We start from the raw sequence: 21,592 nt of genomic DNA on the forward strand, positions 1-21,592 counted from the left end.
CGACACTGGCTTTCATCTGGCTGCACACAGAAGGGATGGAGAATCCAGGCTTTGGCTGATCAAAACAGTGGGCAGGAAGCCAGCAGGGGTCCATTGTCCCTTTCTGCCACCCTGGACTTTGCTCCCACACAGCTGCCTTCGGATTTTTAAACAGCATTTGTTCAGGAGACAGTGTTTTTGCCAAGGCTGGCACTGGACTCAAAGGGGTTGGAAAATGGGTAGCTCAGAATCACAATGATTCCTCTTAGCTCTTCCCTCTCTTGGCAGGTGTCCTCTGCGTCCACAAGAAGATGCACAGATCCCACTTACAGAGAAACTTGTGGAGAAGAGGCCAGAATTAATTAACAAGAAGATGTTGTTATAAACATTTGCTTAAGAAATGCACTCATTACTTTCACGCCCAAAGACAAATTAAATCAGGCAAATCCAGGAGAGACTAGGAAAGAAACTGCTTCAAGGATATCAGAAAAATGAGGCGTTTCTGCCTATCGTTTATAGATCGGTAGGTCCACCTAAGTTCTCAAGGGCATTTAAAAAATGAAAAGCACTTTGTTTGTTTGTTTGTTTTGAGACGGAGTCTCACTCTATCACCCAGGCTGGAATGCAGAGGCATGATCTCAGGTCACTGCAACCTCCACCTCCCGGGCTCAAGTGATTCTCCTGCCTCTGCCTCCCAAGTAGCTGGCACTGCAGGTGTGTGCCACCACACCGGGCTAATTTTTGTATTTTTTTGTAGAGATGGGGTTTTACCATGTTGGCCAGGCTGGCCTTGAACTCCTGACCTCAGGTGATCCGCCCGCCTCGGCCTCCCAAACTGCAGGGATTACAGGTGTGAGCCAACACGCCCAGCCCCAAAAAGCACTTTTACATATTCCATTTGAACTCTTCTTATACTTTGCAGCATTCGTTGGTGGTGGTTTTTGGTAATTTAAGGCAGCATTTCTCAACCTGGGCACAATTGACATTAGAGGCTGGATCATTCTTTGTTGTGAGGGATGGTCCTGCGCTGTCAGGAATGTTTAGCAACATCCGTGGCCTCCCCTCACCTGATCATGTTAACACCCCCTCGGTTGTGATGAGCAAGTATGTCTCTAGACGTTCCCAAATGTCCCCTAGGCAATAAAACTGCCCCCTCCTCCTTTGAGAACCATTGATTGAGGAGGAAGAAGAAGCTAAGGCAGAGAAAGTTTGCTAGTTCAAAGTAAAATTCAACCTAGCTCCTGCATAGATCCTCACTTCTTTATAACGAGACAGATTTTTATGAATGGGATATTGTGGTGCTTTATATTGGAGTTTGACTAGAAAGGCAAAGTTTCTAATGCTGTAATCTCCAGAGGAAAAGCATTCACTGGAAAAGGCAAAGCTGTTAACGTTGGTTGTATAGGCACATCTGAAATGTCCCTGCTTTTTAAATGACCCCTGTTTGGGCAGGTTTGCTTACAAACTTACATAGCAGACAAAGTAAGGACATTTCTTTTACGAAAAAAGATTCATCTCATGGCTCCTTGAAATAAGCCCCCTTAGAACTTTTCTAGTTCTTAGTGTTGGGTGTTATTAACTTGACAGACTGTCTAGGCTGCAGAGAAGCTGAGAATATTAATAGAAATGAAGAAAGCGTTTATAAAATTCTTATTCACATCAATTTTGTGTAAAGTGATATCTCTCTAATGGTTTTACCCCTGCCTTTTTCAGCTAACATCTATTGGCCAAACTGGGGTTCAAAACAAAGGATCAGGTCTCTGAAAGTATTGCTCATTTTACAGGGATTCACCCTTTGAACACTGTCTGGGCCTAACCTAGACACTCGGTAGTAATGACAAAAGAGTAAAGTATTAGTCACCCACGTTCAAGGTGCACGTGATCTGTTTGGAGAAGCAGAACATGCACTTTTTAACCAACTATGGAAAACAAGTCAGACAACAAGCGAACTCTCCTTTTATGGTTGGCACTGAGAAGAACATTCTTCCAAACAGGTGAAGTAAATCAAAGTAGACTTCCTGGAAAAGGGGGCTTTGAGTCAGGCATGGATCAGTAGAGAGTCTCTGCATACCCCTGCTGGATCCCAGGGAACACTGCTGATCACCAGAGCCTGAATAGCAGTAACTTCAACCTTCTCACTTTTCCTCCCCTCTTTCCTGTGCCTGGCAGATCCTTTTCTGGGGGTTGCAGTGGGCATAGCCGTCTCCTAATCATGTGATCCCATCCTCCTGGCCACAGTTGGTTGGTTCAGGGGGTGGGCATCTGACCCAACCTGAAACCATCCAAATTCCCTCCTCTGGGAATTTGGAAAATGAACTACAAGCTTACATTTCCTGTGACTCCAAGTCACATCCTTTTCATCTAGCAAACACATATAATGCTTACTATGTACCAGGCACTGTCCTAAGTGGTTCATAAATACAAATTCATTGAATCCTCATAAAAGTTTTATGAAGTAGATACTATCATTGTCCCTCATTTTACAGATGGGCACACAGAGGTACAGAGAAGTTAAGTAACTTGCCCAAAGACACACAGCTGGTAAGGGGCAGAGCTATTAACCATGTTGCCTGGGGAATTAAAAATAAGCACGGGCCAGGAGCAGTGGCTCATGCCTGTAATCCCAGCACTTTAGGAAGCCGTGGCGGGTGGATCATCTAAGGTCAGAAGTTTGAGACCAGCCTGGTCAACATAGTGAAACCTTGTCGCTACTAAAAATACAAAAATTAGTTGGGCATGGTGGCGGGCACCTGTAATCCCAGCTACTCAAGAGGCTGAGGCAGGAGAATCACTTGAACCCGGGAGGTGGAAGTTGCAGTGAGTCAAGATCGCACCACTACACTCCAGCCTGGGCAATAGAGAGAGACTTCTTCTCAAAATAAAATAAAATAAAATATCAGCACATCCAAAGCTGGAATCGGGCTTCTCGTCCCATTTCTGTCACTTTCAATTTGCTCTCACGTAAATTGCTTAGCTTTGCTGCATCCAGTTTCCTCAGCTGTAAAAGACAAGGGTGGATTAGATCAGTGTTTTCCAAAGTGTGGTGTGGTGTAGATACTGGTGGGATGAGAGATTATAATTTTTTTCATAGCTATATATTTATCTTCAGGTATATTAGAAAGGACACATAATAGATGATAGATGGATGGGTAGATAGATAGATAGATAGATAGATAGATAGATAGATAGATAGATTTTACATACATATAGATATCCCCAAACCTGTGGTATCACAAATAGTATTGCTTGAGATGAAACCAGAGTGGGTAGTAACATCATAGTTTAGAAGTGAGTTCAGGAAACACAGTATCGTACAATGGGAAACGTGGCCCTTGACGTTCACATGTACCTGCACTGCCTGAGTCAACATGGTTTCAGTGGGGATGACTCCATTCCTGCAGGCCAAGGTGCATTTATGACCCAAGCCGGCCACAGTGATTGTCCTGGGGAAGGACACGTGATCCAAGAGGACAAGTGAGGCCCCCTGGGGGCTTTTGCTGGACCAATCAGGAAAGCCCGGTACTGCCAAGGGCATCTGCCACCACCCAGAGAGGACAGAGGTAAGGCAGAGACACCTTTAAAGGCTGGAAGAGGGAGAGGAGGGCCTGTGAACACGCCATCTAGCCTCAGAGCCAGTGGAGCTGGTATTACATCTACCCCCAGGGTTTTCCCTTACCTAAGGCAACACAGTTTTCTTTGTGCTTTCCACTGACTCTAGTTTGAATCTGCTTTTTGTCCCTTGCTAATAGTTTTGATGAACACAGGTAGGCAATGCAGTCTTAGGATTTAGTGAAGAATTGCTACTTTCTAGTACCAGGTGGTGACACCCAGTTTAAAAAGCCACAATGACTTCGGTGGAGAGAAAGCACAGACATCATAGCTTCCATGCTGAAAGTGATGACTCTGTCTCAGGCAGCATGGGGGAGAGAAGAGAGGCCAATTTTGACAATGACTATCCTCAGCCTCGGTTTCCTCCTCTGCAGAGTGGGAATAACAATATCTCCTACGAATGGACATCCTAGGGCCAAATGGCATAACAGAAGCAAGCTATCTAATGAAGTTTCTTAAGTCAACAAAAGGTAGCTATTACTGTGTTGTGCCAGGAGTTTTATATAAAGTATTGTACCAAATTCCATGTGATCCTCACCACAATCCTATACTTTAAAATCACCAGCTTTACTCCAGAGAAACTGGGATTCAAAGAGGTTAGGTGACTTGCTGTCAAGCAAACAGCCAATAAAGAACAGAGCTGTCCTTCAAGCCAGCTCTAGCAGACACCACCCAAGGCTGGGTGGTGGGGAATATTCCAAGGTTTTGGAAGCAAGACTCCAGGGAGCCAGTCATCAGGGGCGAAGGAATGTGAAAGCCACTGGTGGGGGCAAGTGAACCAGACAAGATAGCAGAGGAAATTCCCTGAGAGCTCTCCTTACTTCCTGCCCACTTTGGAAAGTTCCTTGGAAAATCCTGGGGCTCAGATTTGGAGGAAAATCAGCTTTGTGGAACAAAGGCATAAAATAATCCAGCAAAGCACCCAGTCCCGATGCATCAGGAGGAACTAACATTAATACACGGCCACAGATCCCAGATGTTGTTATGGTTGGATTACACGGACTTGGAAAGTTCAGGCATGAGATGCCTGAATGATAACAATAGAAAACAGATCAAAAGCCCAAAGAAAGAAATCAAGAGAAATGAAAAACAGAAGGAACTGCAGGGGAAGATGAAAGAGGAGAATTATAATTTGACACTGAAGGGGAGCCAGTGTTTAAGGTTTTTCTGGAAGTTGACCCACAGCCAGATGAGACTTTTTGTAGCATTATTGGCCGTATGAAGTTACAATCCTTGAGCTCTTTTGTAGACTTTGGGGACCGCAGGGTTAAAAGAGTTCCCTGAGCATCTCCTAAATCCACCTCTTCCTTGAAATCATGCTGGAGGTGTTCAGTGCCTGAATCTTCATAGACCTTGTCATATTCAGCTCGTCCATCAATACCAGGGAGAGCAGCAAGGTATAGGAGGAATTGAAGCTAAGGTTGTACAATCCCCCTGGCCACAATCCCATAAGAGTCTCATTGCTCCAAATGTCAGAAAACTCCCAGTTTCTCGGTTCAGGTAATAGAGAACCTAATTTACACTGACAAACAAAAAAGGAAATGAATTGACTCAGAAAACTGAACAGTTGAGAGAGGTCTAACTAGCTTCAGGTATGGTTTGATCCAGGAGTTCAAAAGATGTCACAGGGCTCAGTATCTCCATTTCACTCCACATTTGCTTTTGTCTCAAGCTCCACGTGGTGACAAAATGGCAAATTTCATATTTGTATTCTCCCATGTTTGAGTCCAACAGAAAGAGAATATGCCTTTCTCCCAAAAGTCTAAGCACTAGGCTCATCAAGACCCGTTGGCTCTAATAGGGTCTTATGCCCATCCCAGTGGCTAGAGGAATATGATGCTCTGATTGGCCAGGCCTGTACCTAGAACTAGTAGCAAAGTCAACTCCATCCCCAGCCTGAGAACGGAGAGTGGAAGACAAGTGTTTCCCCAAGAAAAAGTGAATTGCATCATTAGGAGTTGGTAAATGAATGCTGGGAATCAAAAAATAATGGGTGTCCACTATTTCCCATCCCAGCTCTGTCTCCTGCATGTGACTCTCTTTTGCAATTTTCTCTCCTCACAAGAAAATAAGAAGTAACAGCATTATCATCTGGTCCTGAAATATCAATGGCATATACAATTTCTCCTTGTCAATTAAAAATCTAAAGCCCAAGTCATTTTACATTTGCTTTTCCAAAATGTATTAAATTGGATGCCTTTAAGTCTTTATGTACAGTACGTAAATAAACAAATAAAAATATACCAGCAGCGGCAGGGCACAGTGGCTCATGCCTGTAATCCCAGCACTTTGGGAGGCCGAGGCAGGCAGATCCCTGGAGTTCAGGAGTTTGAGACCAGCCTGGGCAACATGGTGAAATCCTATATTTACAAAAAATTTTAAAAATTAGCTGGGTGTGGTGGCATGCACCTGTAGTCCCAGCCACTTGGGAGGCTGAGATGGGAAGATTGATTGAGCCCGGGAGGTCGAGGCTGCAGTGAGCCATGATCACCACTCACTGCACTCAAGCCTGGGATATATATCATCCACATAAGAACCACTCGTTGACATCTACTTTTGACCATGCAGTGTCTTAATCACTAGGGGATACAAAAGGGATACAAGACCCCAGTTCCTGTTGCTGAGAAGCCCACACTCTAATAAGGTTTAGGGGAACATTGGCCTTAACGGCAAAATATCAATCTGAAGTTTCTCATTAAACTTTTTTAGTTTTTTAATTAAGTCTCTCAGAAAGAGACCTGTCCTGGCACCCTTCCATCCCTCAAATTTTAACCAACAGCTTGACAGTTAATAACATATTTTTACATTTATTTTTGTATCTGAGACTCCCAATATCTCTAGGAGGGTTGATTCTATTTTTAATTGGCATTTTATGGATAAAGGAGAGAAAAGTTCGGACACGTTGAGTGACTTGCATGGAGTCACATAACTAAAAAGTGATTATACCCAAACTTGACATCCGCTCCCTCATTCCTACCCCTAGTCATGTGAACCTACCTGAAGTCAAAAACATTGTCACTAACGCTGGATACAGAGGAAGCCAGAGGTCCACCAAGAGGCTGTCCCAAGACAGAAGAGCTCAGAAGCCATTTGAGGTCCATGCTGTTATTTTGCATTCTGTACTACTCAAGTCACATGGATAAAATCGCAAGCTTTCCTCCATCATTCTCAGCAAGCTAACACGGAAACAGAAAACCAAACACCACATGTTCTCACTCATAAGTGGGAGGAGAACAATGAGAAGACACGGACACAGGGAGGGGAACATCACACAATGGGGCCTGTCAGAGGGTTGGGGGCAAAGGGAGGGAGAGCATTAGGACAAACACCTAATGCATACAGGGCTTAAAACCTAGATGACGGGTTGATAGGTGCAGCAAACCACCATGGCACATGTATACCTATGTAACAAACCTGCACATTCTGCACATGTATCCCAGAACTTAAGATAAAATTAAAAAAAAAACTGTAAACCTTCCTAAAATGGAACAAGGAAACAACAGCCTTTATTTCTTTGTTTGGTTGGCCTGTCTACTAGATGCCAGGCTCTGGGCCAGGCTCTGGTCCAAGCCCTGGGACTACCCAGATGCAATGAGCCCCTGCCCTCCAGGAATACACGTTCTTGGGAAGTGGAAGAGAAGGACTCTTGACAAAGCCATGTGATGAAGGCAATGGTTAAGAAGTGCCCAGGCAGCTCAGGGAGCTGGGAGGAATATACCTGCTCAGACTGGGAAGGCTGCAGGAAGAGGGAGAAGGTGGGGGTCTGTCAGGTAGCAGGGTTGGACATGGGAAAGAAGGTCCGTGTGAACTGAAGTGAAGAGTAGGAACAGGGGTCAGGGAGATGAGGCTGGTGATTCTGGCAATGCTTAAATGGGCACAAAGGAGATGGCCTGACTGACCCTTGAAGGCCATCGGCAGCACCAAAGAGGACAGAGGCTTTTATTGTTTTGGGTTCCTTCCAGATGCAGTGCAGTAGGTAGGTTGGACATGGGCACGTGTGCAGGTGGAGAGAGCTGTTAGGAAGCTGTCAAAGTTATCTGGGTGAGAACTAATGGCCACTGAAGCTAAGCAGTGCTGGGGCCATGGGGAGAAATACTCAGGTTGGAGAAGGATTCCAGGGCAAGTTCAGACAAGGCCAGGAGGGCTGCTATGGGGGAGCAGGAGAGTGGAGATTCGGAGGTGGCAACCAGGGTCCCAGCACAAGTGACGCTTTTGTGAGAGGGGTGGAGGGCATGAGAGAGGAAGATATGAGATATTTTGTGATGTTTTGAGATTGTGGTGCCCACAGGAAAGAAATGGGACAAGTCCAGCGCGCTGTGGAATACAGAGGAGTGGGGCTTCCAACCTGGGCTGGAAAGACAGCTGGGAGTCATCCCAGGATGTCCACAGCCACGAATGTGAGTGGTGACTAGAGCACTAGCTTGAATGTATCACTCGGGGAGAGTTTATAGAACAAGAAACAGGCCAAGTATAAAGTCCCAGGAGACAAATAAAGGGGTATGAAGAAAACCTGGAGAGAGGGGTGACCTAGGAGCCCAAGAAGGGAAAGCTTCTTAAGGAGAGGGTAATAGTCAAAGCCTGCGGGAAAATTGGTCAGATAAGGACTAAACAGTGCTTACTGGATTTTGCAATAAAGAAGTCCCTAGCTTTGCTGGCAAGCATGTCAGGGAAATGGTGGGACTGGCAGCCAGCACGCAGTTGATGGATAGGAAGATGGTAGGTGATGACATGGCCTTGTGGCTGAGGACAACTCTTTCAGGAAGCTTGGCAGGGAAGGGACGGAGAGAGATAGGGCCACAGGATGGAGAGAGGGTTTAAGGCTTAGAGGTTTAGGCTGTTGTCATTTTAAGAGAGTGAAAGGCTTGGACATGTTTATAGGATGCCTAAGGACCCTCAGCAGGTGGGGAGAGGATTGATTCTGAGTTTAGAAGGCAGGATGCACCTCCTCTTCTGAGGCTGGAGGAAAGAAGAGAAGGGAGCATCAAGATTTAGATAAATGTGGCCGTGTGAAGACAAGATGTCGAGAGAGGTCAGCCTGATAAGCTGGATTTTCTCAAAGAATTAGGGGGCAGAAGTGTTTGCCAAAAGTGAGGGGACAAGCATGGGGTGACCAGGCTAGCTCTGAGACAGTGGTAAAGATTCTGAGCAGCACCAGAGGGGAACAGGAGAGGCAGCTGAGCAGTGCCAGAACCATGGAGCTTAAAGGCTCTGAGGTTCCTAGTGGACCGGAGCAGCCCAGTTGTATGGTTTTCCAATCTTTTGATCTGGAATTCATGGCAAGATCAGTAGGGACTGGGCTGAAATGTCTTGCTTATGAAGAAAGAATGAGCTAAACCAATAAAGACAATAAAATTAAATTAAAGAGAAATGTTTAATCTACTTGAGGGAACAAACTTTTCAGCATTTTGGCAGGATCTGTCTACAGTCCAAGTGATAGGATTATATAAAAAGACACTCATCCATTCATTGAGGTAGGTCTGCAGAATTTCTACTTGACAACACCTCTTAACCTGGATTGCTTTACTAAATGCTTTTGGAAGTAAAACCTTCCCAAATGTACCCTAATTTATACTTTTCAATAATTCAGATGGGGCAATGGGAATTACTAAAAATGCCTATCTTAAAATTTAATAGAATTTTACATTTTAACAAATTAATGCTAAGAACTGAAATACCAGCATACTGGAAAGTTCAAGTCACGTAAGGTATGCAGGCAGCACTCTGGATATGTGCTTTAGACTCGGAGCAACAGTCAATGTACCCCTCAACCCAAAACAGAGTCACTACAGGGAAGGACTAGGGAGGGTGAGCAAAGGCCCATCCTCCCAGCCCTTAGGAGCACTGTATTCTGTAAGACGAGAATGAGGGTGGGGGTAGGAAAGAGACCCAACCTCCCTGATAGAGACCACTGAAAGGAGCTGCTGTTAATTAGCAGGCACCCTGGTTGGTGACAAAAGCAAGAGTCCATGTTTATGGAGGATCCCCTCTAGTTTGACTTTGTGCTAAAGAATTTACATTGGGCTATCTTAGGTGATTCAAACAACAGCTTATGATCTACTTATGGTCCTCACTTTGGAGATGAAAAAATGGCGATCTATTGAGGTGAAGGGTACATCTAAGGTTTCACAGTCAGGAGGGGGCAGAGCCAGGACAGAAGCCCAGATTTATCTTATTCAAGGCCAGAGTTCTAAACCACGGTGCCTTACTGCTTCTAACCTTACATGAAGTCACCACTGCCCACATTTCTGGCGGTCTCAGAGAGGCCCAAGCACCTACAGACAAGCCCATGGGCTTTGAAGCAGGCACTGAGTTCTGAGCATAAATATTAACATAACTGTGTGGGGGCCACTTAGTGATAGCAGCTTTCAATGGAAAAGGTGGTTGCTCTTTTCCAAGCGAGATATCTTATAGCTGGGGTGCTGTAAGATGTGAGAGAGGGAGAGTCAACAAGATTGTGTGCCCAGCACAAGGAAGGCACTCAGTTACGTCGTAGAGGTGAGAAAAGAGAAGCAACTTTGGCAGGAGGGGAGGAGGTAAGAAAGATTCCTGGCTACTGAGCTTGAGATAGCAGGTTTCTTCTTTCTACAAACATGTATGCAGTTCCTAACATTTGAGTTCCTAACATTCCTAACTGCAGAAGGAACTTATGCAGTTTCTAACAGGTGCCAGATTCTTTTCTAGGCAATGAAATGATTGAGCGGAGGGGGTGGAGACTGTGCCTGACCTCAGAGAACCACAGTCTAGACCAGCAAGGACAGCACCCTTACAATAAAGTATGAAGGTGCCATGGCCAAGGACACCTGGGGCATAGAGTATAAAGAAAGAGTGGGAAATTCAGCTTGGGGGTGAGGGTTAGGGATGGACAGACTTTCAGGGGGTTCTGTGAGCCCCACCTGTTTGTATCTATGCTCTTGTGGGTCCCTTCCCCCTTGAGTGTGGGCAGAACCTGTTAATCACCTCTGGTCTACAGAATGTGGCAAAGGTGAAGAGATGTGCATGACCACGTGTATGTGACTAAGTTTACAAAGCCCGTCTTGTGAAGAGACTTCCTCTTCTTTGCTAGATTTAAAGAAGCCTGCTGCCAGTTGTGAGCTGCCATCAGAGAAGGCCACATGACAAACAGCTGAGGGCAGCCTCCAGCCGACAGCTAACAAAAACAAAACAAAACAACTGAAGGCTTCAATTCAGCAGTCTGCAAGGAACTGAATGCCACCAAGAAACACATGAGCCTAGAAGAAGATCCTTCCCCAGTTGAGCCTCAGAGGAGACTGCAGCCCCAGATGACACCTCTATGGTAGCCTTGTGAGACCCTAAGCAGAGAACCCAGATAAACTGTGCTCAAACTCTTGACCCACAGAAACTTTAAGATAAAGAATGCCTGTTGTTTTAAGCAGCCATATTTGTGATAATATTGTCATGCACCGATAGATAATTAATATGGGGGCCAAAGGGACCTTCCTAGAAGATGGAATCTTAATGTCTTTCTTTCCCAAACTTTAGCCATTTGGCTCTACCTTTCACAGAAAGACTAGTCTATCCTCTAGGGTGATTCCTCTTCTCAGGTTTTTCAAAACAGCCCAGGTTTTATGTGCTATTCCTATTTTTTAAATAAAAGTGATTCCTTCTATGTACAATAAAATTTAATAGAAAATACATCATTCATGTCCTAATTTGTATACCAGTGTAATACATTTTGGTGGGAAAAAAACCCTCGCAATTCAGGAAAACAATTTTTATCAGCCTATGTTTCTTCATTTGGGGTTTGGAAAATACAATTTCACCTTTCCTTTTTCTGACACTGGGGAAAGCCACAAATGTACTAAAGTTGCAGTTTGGGAAACTGAGTACAATGTTCAGGTAAGAAAGTTTACTGGCTCAAGTAAATGGCATTCTGTCTAAACTACAGGCCAGTTCGACATGACTTCTAAGGAAAGAGAGGCTATTCTTGCCAAGTGGCCACAGTCATGCCTAAGCGTACAGGAGGCAAGCCTAGTTGGCCAACCCAGAGGGAAAGAGAAAATGCAACAAGTTAGATGGTGAGAGCTTCTCAAGAAGTTACTTTTTTTTGAGACAAGATTCTCACTCTATTGCCCAGGCTGGAGTGCAGTGGCTCGATCTCGGCTCACCGCAACCTCCACCTCCCGGGTTCAAGCGATTCTCGTGCCTCAGCCTCCCAAGTAGCTGGGACTACAAGTGCACGCCACCACGCCTGACTAATTTTTGTATTTTTTTTAGCAGAGACAGGGTTTCACCATGTTGCCCAGGCTGGTCTCAAACTCCTGAGCTTAGGCAATCTGCCCTCCTCGGCCTCCGAAAGTGCTAGGATTATAGGCGTGAGCCACAGCGCCTGGCCAGTTACCTTGGGTTTTGAAAGCAGAAGGGATAGAAAAGAGGCTCTGGAAGAAACCAGGGCAATGCGGATGCTGGATTTCAGGGAGTGCTTGGAATGAAAACAGTTAAGGGAAAATGCAGCCAGATGCTTGAAATGAACTATGGGTATGAGAAGGAAACAGCAGAGAGAAGGGTCTGTGTGTCAAAAGGACACGGGGATAGATGTGCCTGCCTCTGGGACAAAGGAATAGGCAAAGAGCAGGGCAGGAGAGAAAACAAGTAGAGACACAGAGGGCAAAGAAGGAAGAGGACAATGTTGCCCAATGCAAAAGATTCCCAGAAAGATCAACAAGAATATGCAGAAGCAAATGGAGCACCATAACATAAATGCCACAGAAGCAGGGTTTTATCTATTTTGGTCATTGCCATATCCTAAGCCTCAACTCTGTCTGCCACAGACACTCAATAAATATTACTGACTGACTAAACAAAGACTGAAAGAAGTGGGAGAAGATAAAACTAAGATACCAAAGGTGGGGCAGAAGAGAGGTTTTACTCAGTTCATCCATCCATCCATTCCATCCACAAACAGTTGTTGACTCTTTTCTTTGGGCTCAGCACTATAATCATCGGGAATAAAGCCACAATCAAAACAGCCAAGACACCCTGCTCTTGGGAAGTTCACATTCTACTTGGGAAAGACAGGTGTCATACAGGCAAGCAAAGAAAGTAAATACAAAATTTTAAAAATGCTATGAAGGAAGCGAATCAGGATTTAGTAGGGGAGAGTAATTGGGTAGGGGGCAATGAGCATGTGGTCAGAGAAGATCTGGCAGAAGAAGAGGCTGCTGTTGGAGCTAGAATAAGATGATAAGCAGTAGCCAGTTATATGAAGAGATTGTAAAAGTGCATCCCAGTCAGGGTGAACAGCAAACATGGTCTCTGCTGTGAGCTGAATGTTGTGCCGCCCCAGGATTCTATGTTGAGACCTAATCCCCTATGTAATGGTATTTGGAGGTGGGGCCTTTGAAAGATGGTTAGGTCATGAGGGTAGATCCCTTATGAATTGGACCTAGTGTCCTTGTAAGAAGAGACATGCAAGAGCTGATTTCTTTCTTGGCTGTGTGAGGTTACAAGAAGGTGGCTGTCTACACACAAGGAGGAAAATGCTCACAGACACCAGATCTGCCAATGCCTTGATCTGGGACTTCCCAGCCTCCAGAACTGTGAGAAATAAATGTTTATTGTTTAAGACATTCAGTCTATGGCATTTTCATTATAGCAGCCCAAACTAAGAGACTCTCAAAGATGGAAATCCATTTAGGCACACAGAGGGACAGCAAACAGCCCATGTGGGTACAGTAGCGTTCAATGGGGGAGTGGGGGGGTCTAAGGTGAAGTCCTGATGCTAGCAGGAACCAGATGGTGTAAATGGCAAGGAACTTGAGAAGATAACAGGGGTGAATAAATGATGTCATCTGACTTACTTACTTGAAAGTCACTCTCGTGTCAGGGTTGTGAAGGGGCAAAGATAGAAATGAGGAGACCACATAAGGGGACTGATGAGAGAGGACAGTGGCTTCCACCACTGCAAATGGTGGCCCTGGGGAGCAGAGAAGTGGGCAGGCTTATGACCTGCTTACTGTTATTATCGCCCTCATTTCGGAGATGAAAAAATGGAGATCTATTGAACGTACCTTGGAAAAGGAGTGGACCCATCTTGCTGAAATGTTCAAACAAACTGGAAAGGAAGAGAATAGATCAAGAACGGCTGGCATGTTCCTAGCTAAGAACTGGATGGATGGCAATGCCATGGCATGAGATGGGTAAGGGCTGATGGGGACCATGCTGAGGAGGGTGCTCCTCGGGGAGATATGCAGAGTTCCATTTAGGACTGGTTGAGTTGAGATGTCCGTTGAACATCTAAATGGAGACGTCTACCCACTTGGGTGGATTGGGAGTTATGGGCCCATATGGCACCATGCAGAGAGTGTAGAGAGAGAAAGCCATTGATTTAAAAAAAAAGTTTTTTTAACAAGACAGTTTTTTCTAGGCCGGGCGCGGTGGCTCATGCCTATAATCCCAGCACTGTGGGAGGCCAAGGTGGGTGGATCATGAGGTCAAGAGATCAAGGCCAGCCTAGCCAATATGGTGAAACCCCGTCTCTACTAAAAACACAAAAATTAGCTGGGGGTGGTGACACGCGCCTGTAGTCCCAGCTACTCAGGAGGCTAAGGCAGGAGAATCACTTGAACCTGGGAGGCAGAGATTGCAGTGAGCCGAGATCGTGCCATTGCACCCCAGCCTGGTGACAGGGTGATACTCCGTCTCAAAAAAAAAAAAAAAAAAAAAGACAGTTTTTTCCCCCTTTCAAATTAGCTAAAATGAAAAAGAATGGAAAGACTCTGTTTCTCAGTTTTGGCAAAGATGTGGCAAAATGGACACTCTTTCAAACACGGCTACTGAGTGAGCAACCGAGCAATGTGTATTTAATGCCTTAAAAGTCAATACATCCTTAAACCCAGCAATTACAATTCTAGGGATCTGGTGGGGAGGGGGGATGTGGAATGTGCACAAATATGTCTGTATCCATGTGTATGCTTATGGTAGCTTTGTTTAAATATTGAGAAATAGAGTAGTTCAGTACAATGGAGTACCACACAGCCATTAAAAAAATGATGTGGTAGAATTTTACTGTTGTGTCAGAGACAATAACGAAAGATTTTGAAATGAGCAAAGGGGTATGGAATGTCATTTGCATGGAATGCTGCGTGGCATCTAGTGGGCCCTTTGAGGTAATCTCATTCTATAGGTGTCTCCACCTTGCATTGTCTTTGATGAGGCTGTTTTGCAACTCTCCAAGTTGAAAAAAAAAAAAGGCAGTCATTCAAATCAATCTTATTCATAGAAATACAAATGAATTTTGCCCTAATTGTTGCTAATTGTTGTCCACCCTGCAGAAAATATGATTCCAAATGTAACATTTTATGGCCGTGGAGATAGTAACCCATTTTGCATCTGTTAACAAATCATTTTGGATGTTTCTGATGGCCTACAGGCTACAGTTTCAATGCGTCCCCTCCAAAATTCTGGTGTTAAAAATTAATGGCAAGTATGCTAGCGTTAACAGGTATGAGCCTTTAAGAGGTGATTAGGTCTTGAGGGTCTCTCGCTCGTGAATGAAATTAAGACCCTTCTAAAAGAAGCTTTATATAGCAGTCAGCTCTCTTGCCCTCCACCTTCCCCACATGAGGATACAGTGTTCCTTCCCTCCAGAGGATACAGCAACGCGGTACCATCTTAGAAACAGAGACCAGGCTCTCACCAGCCTTCATCTTGGACTCCCCAGCCTCTAAAACTGAGAGAAAGTAAATTTCTGTTCTTTATAAATTAACCAGCCTCAGGCCAGGCGCAGTGGCTCATGCCTGCCGGGCATGAGCATTATAAATATTATAATTTATAATACAATATAATATAAATTATATTATTTCTATAATATAAATGCTACAGACCAAGGACTGGAAAACTATGGGTTGCCAGGCAAATCTGGCCTGCCAACTATTTTTGTAAATAAAATTTTATTGGAACACAGACACATCCATTTCTCTTCATATTGGTTTTGTACTATAGCAGCAAGGTTGAGAAGTTGCAACAGAGGCCTTATGGCCTGCAAAGCAAAGAATATTTACTATCTGGTTCTTTAATGTTAATGTTTACTGACTTCTGCTATAAATGAAAAACTATTACCAAGCAGGACTCCAAAAATGCATTTTATGTGCATACACAACACACACACACACACACACACAGAGTCGAAAGTGCAGGAGGGTAAACAGTAAAACATTTTCTAGGAATCATTATGGATTTGAACATCTTGCCTTTATACTCCACCCGCCAGTCATGACAGAATCCTCTGAATACTAAAGGGAAGTCCAACCTTAGAATTCTCAAAAAATGTTTAATATAAAGTTATTCAAAATGATTCATGAAAGCTGCAAGATGGGGTGGACTTGGAATCAGGTAACTAGTTTGTCCAAGCTTGCCCAAGACTTATCCAGTTTTAAAACTAAAAAGTCCCATGCCCAGAGAACCTCATCACTCCCAGGCCAACTGGGGCTGCTGATCACTCCAGTGGGAAATCATATACTACCGTGGCTTAGGTCCTAGATCTGCTACTCACCAGCCACTTGACACCATTTACCCTCTCTAAGCTGCACTTACTTCAACTGCAAATATATACTCCCCTGTTCTGATATCACCGTGAGTATGAAGTGAGTTAGTGCATGCACGTGTGTTCAGTAAACCATGATGGCAAACAAAAAAAAAGGTCATTATCACTTGGTCCCCTACATAAAATGATGCAATGGCTGGACATTGTGTGATATTACAACATAGATAGGATGAGAGGAAATTACCTAGAAGGTTGTCATGTAATTATAAGGTTACCACATAATATAATTTGTTGTCTAAACCAGGACAGTGTTGAGAGTAGAAGGGGCACCCAATAATTACATTGGCATAACAGGAGTAAACCAAGCCCATCCTGGGCAAGCCTGTACATACTGTCAGGGACCACAGGGTAACATGGCATTAAGGCTGGCTTCATGGGTGTCAACCTGTACAGTCACACACGGCCTCACACTCAGAGGGCCGTGTGCTTGGTTTCATGCTCTGATACTTCAGAGAGTGAAAAATTGCTCTTGAAATGCCGTCTTGAAATTCTTAATAATTTTTCAATATGGGGCCTCACGTTTTCATTTTGTGCTAGGCCCTGCAAATGATGTAACCGATCCTGCTTAGGGAGAATCCTATTGGGCAGCGAGACCAGATGGCATGACCTCTGAAACCCCTTCCAGGCCTAGGCAGCTAAGCTTCCCTAAGGAGAAAGTTTCAGTTTTAACATCAGCTAGTTCAGATCCCCTGGAGTTAAAAATAACAGTCCATGATGAAGGAAAGGATGGAGGCTGGGGTCCCCAGGCGGTCTCCCTGCCCACTCAGAGCAGATGCCAGCCTGCTGTGAGGAGCCTGCCAACACAAGCTCAGAGGTGCTGCTCAGGTTCCACCTCACGCCTGTTTGAACTCTGATTTTGTCTGTGGCCAACTTTTCTGCAACCTGGCAAAGGCTTGGGCAACTCAACAGCTGGATGAACCCTAGAGGGCATTGGAGTGTTAGTCATCCCACAAAGTTAAACTTACCAATCTGGCAACCCCCAGCCCCACTAATGGCTGCGAATGCCATTTATGGGGCTTTCAAGGGCAATAACTGTAAAATCCAGCTCACTGTCTTAACAAACCAGAACAAAGCCGGGTGGCATTGCCAGAGAACTGCAGCTGCTTGCACAGCAACTAAAAAGTCGATCTTAAACTCTGGGGCGAACCCTAGAAAAGACAGCAAGAAGTAAACCAATAGAAAAACCACTCCAGGTTTATTCTGGAGAAGGGAAGGGGCCATGGACACTGACCATTTTCAGGTTGCACCTCCCAGAGCCCCAGTCATTCCCATTAGTTACAACAGACTTTCCCAACCCCAGCGCTACTGACTTTTGGGCTGGATCACGCTTTATTGTGGGAGCTGTCCTGTGCACTGAAGAATGTTTAGCAGTGTCCCTGCCCTCTGCCCAGAGAGGCCAGTACCACCTCCCCCACTCTCCCACACATTGTGACAATCCAAAACTGTCTCCAGACTTTGTCACATGTCCCCTGGGGTGCAAAATTGCTTTCAATTGAGAAGCCCTTGTTTACGGCATAAAAGATCGTCTACATGAATGTTGATTATGGGAATCAAATGAGTTTAGAATGGTTCATCCTCTTAGGGCAGTACCTAACAAGTTAAGCACTATATAAGTATTTGTTAAATAAATGAAATGATTGTACCCCACTACCCCCACCCAGCCCACGTGCCAGCAGGAGCGCCCCACTCACCCTACATAGCAATCATTCCATGCGCTTCTCTGTGTCTCTACAGCACCTCCACCTCTATTTTTTGCTTTTGCCTCTATTTATAGCTCTGCCACTTGCTACCAGGGCAAATGTCTTCACTTCTCTGAGTTTCTCAGCTGAAAACAGAACATCTTATTCATCTCATGGAATTGTTTTGATAATTAAATGTGTTCCTGCATGACAGGCACCTGCAACAGTGGCTTGCACACAGTAGGTGCTCAGGGCCTAATGAAGAGGTATTGTTTTTACCACCCAACATTGCCTGACAGGTGTTTGAACAAAAAATGCACCTACATTGCATGGACACCGTGTGTGTGTTTAAGACTAGAAACTTGGCACTGGATTCCAAAGAACAACATGGGATTTTTCTTTCTCTTCCCTCTCTCGCTTATAAATGAGGGCACAGCTGTGTTCTGTGATAAAATGCCCAACTCCACCTGCTCTAGATGTTGCAAAGGTAAGTTTGGGCTCCTATAATTCTGCTCTGTGACACACCTGCTTCTGCAGCTCCTTCCTGGGGTGGGGAGTGGGGTGGGGACACCTGATCATAGGGTGAGCAAGCGGCTCACCAGGACCGAGGGGGTTTCAGGGAGGTGGGACTTTCAGTGCTAAAACCCAGAATGTGCTGGCCCAACCAGGATAAGTTGATCACCGTCCCTGAGAGTTTGGGATTCTATGAGGACTCCTGTCTAGAGTGCAGCACCACTGCGAGGGTGGTCCTTTATTGTCAGAAACCTCATTCCCAGAAGGAGACATGCAGTGGAAACTGAGCGTCCTCTGCCCTGCGGTGCCCAGCTCCATTCAAGGCAAGCTTGGTCCCTCTGGCTTTCATGGGGATGTGAACGCCTTGCCAGGCTCCTCTCTGCTCCTTCCTCACTCCTTGGCACTGGCCTTGGCATCCTCTAGCTGAGCCCAGGTCCTGTCCCTGAAGAGCTGCCGCCCCAGCCCCACTGCCAGCACAACCCCTCCCACCCCACTTGTCCCAGGGCCACCTGTGCTCTCTTCGGCTCTATCTCTGCTTGGGGGCCACCCTAACACTGGTTCTCTTTTCACCTTAAAAAGAGTTGCTGGAACCAAACCCCAGTGACTTGTCAGCATTCACGCCACTCCTTCCAAACCCTCCAGAAAGCACACCTGTGGATGAGAGGCGCAATTAACGTTATCAGTCGTGAAGGATCAGAAGGAAAACCCAGTGGCCGTTGGGAATTGTGAGTGCCATAACCGCTTCAAGCATTTGGGGTTTTGTTTTATTTTCTCTGGCCTGGAGGGGTGTGGAGAGGGGCCATATATAAGACAAAGCCAGTTTTCTCTTTTTGAGACAGAGTCTCCTTCTGTCACCTAAGCTGGAGTGCAGTGACGCAATCTCAGCTCACTGCAACCTCTGCCTCCTGGGTTCAAGCAATTCTCATGCCTCAGCCTCCCGAGTGGCTGGGACTACAGGTACACCCCATAATGCCCGGCTAATTTTTTGTATTTTTAGTAGAGATGGTGTTTCGCCATGTTGGGCAGACTAGACTCGAACTCCTGAACTCAAGTGATCCACCCACCTTGGCTTCCCAAAGTGCTGGAATTACAGGTGTGAGCCACTGTACCCAGCCCACTTCAAATTTACCACTCCAGACCTTTGTTCTAGATGGGGAGAACTGGACCCTATGGGAAATCATACAGATCTGAAATTCACCCCTGGAAACTGACCTGGGGTGAGGACACCAGGTGGAATGAAACCCCAAGGAGACCCTACAGAGGCAAGGAAGGAGATTGAGACCCTTCTGCACAAAGCTGTTATGAGCCTAGAATTTTAACTTATGCTATTGACACCATGCCAAGCACCCAAGGAAAAGGAAAGAGAAGAACCTACACTGCCTCCTCCTTGCTAGTGAGTGAGGTAAAATGATCTGGGGAGGAAAAAAAAACAAAAAAAATGAGGTGAGAAACACCAGATGGAGCAGAGAGACTGCCCAGAAATTGCTGCTTTTGTCAACCTAGATTTGTTTGCAGGTGAGTGCAGTGTTGATAGAAAGCAAGTCTATTTCCAGAGGGGATCCCCAGGATCTCCTATCAAAGAGCAAGCTCTGGAGCTAGTCCCCAGATGCAGACAGATCTACTGACCGAACCACGATCACTCCAACCCCAATCTCCCAAGAGGTTCTGAGGATACAATAGTTCTCAGTCCTTAGGTGCACACATTGTTCACAGGGAGTGACTCAGTGGTTATTAATGGCTTATTAGGCTGTTCTTGGAGGTAATTTACATCTCGTTTGAGCCTCTGCTTTTCAGGCATTTTTCTGCAATGGCTGTAGGCTTTTTTCTAAAAAAAAAGAAACTAAATCCATTTAATACTCATGCATATTCTCCAAAATGCCTTAAATCAGTACCTAAAACTTGAAACTAGTTTTTCCCCCATTGAAGAAATTATCTGGCCCTGATCTCTCTTACTTGCTGTCCTGTGATTGAAAAGCACTTTTGTGGGGGAATTTTTAAAATAATTGCCACCAAATACTTCAAATGGAATTCAGATGGCAGCCTATTTCACATTTCATGCTTTTGTGACATTCTTGCTCAGGAATGAATCTTTTATGAAAGGTCTATTTTAAGTTGCACCTTCCAGAACCTTATTTTTGTCTCTGAAAGAAAGAGGCAGAGCAGAACCTGGATTCTTCCAATTCACCGATTTACTGTGAGCTTAGCATTGGCTCTCCTGGGGGTCGGCGGGGTGGGGGGTGATGGGCTCCAAGCAGAGGCGGGGGGCACTGGCTTTGCACTCAGCCTTGCCGTTTTTTTCAATCAGGCTGTTTTATTCAACTGAAAACAACCCCCCGAGGATTTAAGCACGCCTTCTCGCGCTTTCCCCAGCTCCTCCCTGAAGGTGGAAAAACTCACTTGATCTTAAGCACCAACTGCTGTCCTGTCAAATTTCTCACCTCTGCCAGGGAGCCATGCCTTCGAGTTCCCAGCGCCTCGTGGGGTCTGCAGGCTGGTTGTGGCCTCTGTCAGCGGACCCAGAGTTGTTTTTCCAGGTGTGGGGAAGGGTTTCCCCTGAGCCTTCTCCACCCACTCCTGTCTGTTCATTCCACAGATTTTTTTACTACCTTCCTTAAGAGAAAGTATCTAAAAACTCATAAATGAGGCAAAAAGACACCTTCATGCCCTTTCCCCAAAGCCACCCTAGCATTGTGTAATAAGTCCTGTGTTAGATTGGGTTCCCTTGATACCGACTCTGAGACAGGCAGGTGCAAGACCAGGGTGTACTGGGGCTGCTCTGGGGAGGAACTCTTGTGGAAAGGGAGGCATGGGTGAGGGAGAAGCTCACCCGCAGCGAGGCTGCCGCTGAGGCCTCAGCCTGTCCCATGGAAAGCTCTGGAGCCCAGGTGGCCATCGGTGTTGTTGCAAATTAAGGCAAGAGCACCAGGCTTTGTATCACCTGTTCAAGACCAACCAGAAGTAAGGGAGGGAAGGTACACACGTGGGGGAGGAAGTTTCCTTCCATCTCAGGTGATTTCCAGGTAAGAACAGAGCTGTAAGCCATCTACCCATATCAGCAGCTGATACTCCCAGCAGCTGTGGGGACAGGGCTGAACCCCAAAGAGGGGATCTGGGTAATACCCGAGGGTCCGTCAATGTGAAGGGATGGGCACTTTGACTTAGTACTTATTACCGATTAAGGCCCAGATTCTAGATGCTAACTTAAAGGAAATTGCTAAATTGCAAATAGTGTTTGTCTGGTAGAGATGCA

Source organism: Pan paniscus, chromosome 19 (assembly GCF_029289425.2).
Source record: "Pan paniscus chromosome 19, NHGRI_mPanPan1-v2.0_pri, whole genome shotgun sequence".
NCBI classification, from domain to species: Eukaryota; Metazoa; Chordata; class Mammalia; order Primates; family Hominidae; genus Pan; species Pan paniscus.